The sequence below is a fragment of the Penaeus chinensis genome, chromosome 42, assembly GCF_019202785.1.
Source record: "Penaeus chinensis breed Huanghai No. 1 chromosome 42, ASM1920278v2, whole genome shotgun sequence".
Classification (NCBI taxonomy): domain Eukaryota; kingdom Metazoa; phylum Arthropoda; class Malacostraca; order Decapoda; family Penaeidae; genus Penaeus; species Penaeus chinensis.
The window spans coordinates 11403774-11406273 of record NC_061860.1 but is presented as its reverse complement, the minus strand read 5'-3'; positions in this window follow the sequence as shown (position 1 = coordinate 11406273).

The following is a 2500-nucleotide window of genomic DNA, read 5'->3' as shown; positions in this document are numbered from 1 at the left end:
GTTTTTCTTCCCCCCTCCCCACCCCATTCCCTTTTTCTTTCTTTTTTTGCCCATTTCCTTGCCCTACTTCTATTTTTTTATATTCTATTCCTTTTCCACCATTTTTTTTTTACCCGTCTGCTTTCCCTACTTCCATTCTTTTCTTTTCATTTTCTTTTCCTTTTCCCCCATTTCCTTTCTCTACTTCCTTTTTTTCTTATTCTTTTCGTTTTCATTTCATTTTCCACCATCTTTTATTTTTTTGCCCATTTCCTTTCCCTACTTCTATTTTTTTCATATTCTATTCCTTTTCCACCATTTTTTTTTACCCGTCTCCTTTCCCTACTTCCATTTTTTCTTCTTTAAATTTTCTTTTCCTTATCCCCCATTTCTTTCCGTTTCCTTTCCCTACTTCCATTGTTTCTCCTTTTCGTTTTCTTTTCCTTATCCCCCATTGTTTTCCGTTTCATTTCCCTACTTTCACTTCTTTTTTTTTTCATCCCGGAAAAAAACTCTCTCTTGCTCTCTGTCGGCCGCGCGTGTCTCGTCATAAATCTACAACGTGCTTCAGAAATCACTTAACGACTTCTCTCCCTCCCTGTTTCCGGTCTCCGTAGTGAGAGAGATATATTTTGATATTATTTTCTATAGTGGCTTGTCTTTAACTTCTCTGAATGGCGTGTTTGTTTGTTTGTATGAGAGTGTTCATCTGTTTGTTTGTATGAGTGTCCATCTGTCTGTTTATACGTCTGGTTGTGTATACGTATTTCTGTCGCTAATATCATACGGTTTGTTTATCTGGATATATCCGTTCATTCTACCTGTTTGTTTATATATATTTCTGTCGTTATATCAATCATGCGGTCTGTCTATGTAGAGATAAGAAAACTTAGGGTTGTACAAAGGTAGTTACAAAGATAGAAGGAATATATATATCGTAAAGATTCACAGGAGGTCTATACGCTTCTGAATACCATAAATCAGGAGTCTGGTCTGATAGATAGAGAGATAGATAGATAGATAGAAAGATATAGATAGAAAGAGAGAAAAGACATAGAGAGAAAAGACAGATAGATAGATAAATAGATAGATAGATAGATAGATAGATAGATAGAGAGAGAGAGAGAGAGAGAGAGAGAGAGAGAGAAAGAGAGAGAGAGAGAGAGAGAGACAGGCAGACAGACAGATAGAAATATAGAGATATCAATACTGATATGGATTTAGATATTAACACTGTTACGTAGCTTTCGTTCATTAACAATAACACCGGTTGCTGCAGAACAGGACGCGTAACAGAACTCAATCCAAGTTACTTTAATTTGTTGCCAAGCGTAATACAATTTATAAATACCCTTTTGTTTCTTTTTGTTCTATGTCCACAGTACACTCGATGTGCACATGTTCTTATGTGTTAGTTCTGCTGTAATTACTCCTAAATTATCGTTAAATATGTTTATTTATGCTTGTTATATCTTAGCTCTGTTATTCATTATAATCATCAAGTCACTGATTCATATGCTAGCTGGTCTGTTCTAGCCTTGTTATATTTGCTAATTAACAATCACTCGTCACTATGATAAGACTTGTATATCTTCCGTGTTATAATCATCGTTATTATTTACTTATTATTATCATTTAGCATTCTTTTATATAGTATTGTTGATTTTAGAGTAATACAACGTAGGGAGTATAAAGCTACTTTATAATTAATTTATATATACCAAAAAGTACGAAAATCACCTCATCCGCAAACATACATTCACATAACACGCTAGAAATAATATTTATATTGAAATAATCCTATATTGTATAACAGGATAACAAATAAGGTCAACTTACAAACATAAAAGGTAAATTATCGTAACACAATCAAGCTCTGCCGACCACCGACCAGCCATAGTCACCTCCTTCCACAAGTCCGTCCGAGATCGTTCTCCTCCTCCCTCGCCCTCACTCCCCCTACAACCCGTTCTAAGTCGACCAGACCGAAACCCGAACCCGAACAAACCCCGGTGTTTCGTCCACGTATTTCGAAACCCGTTAGTCCGGCACAGTCGGAGTGTAGCGGTTCAGGTCATGCAGAGGTCATATTAGTTGACGGTCATGCGCAGGTGGATGGTTGATACAGATACACCTTTAAATAGATATAAATATGAATGTAGATATGGATATATATATATATATTTATATATATATAGAGAGAGAGAGACCAACAATAACAGATACAGATATATGATTTTATATTTACAGATGTTCAACAATTAACTTTTTCTGTTCAATATGGATCTAAGCTTCCACGGTAAAGAAAAACCTGCAAAATTCTCTGTATGACCGCATGACAAGAAATTATCGTTTCTCTCTGTTGTCCGTCTTCAAGGGTAGTAGTACAATTTGTCTTGGCTAGTATGTTTTATATGTATATGTATATGTATATATATATTTACATATATATCGTCTTTCCTTTTCTTTTCTTTTTTTCATTTCATTTTTATCTTTCTTTTTACTTTCTTTCTTTTTCTTT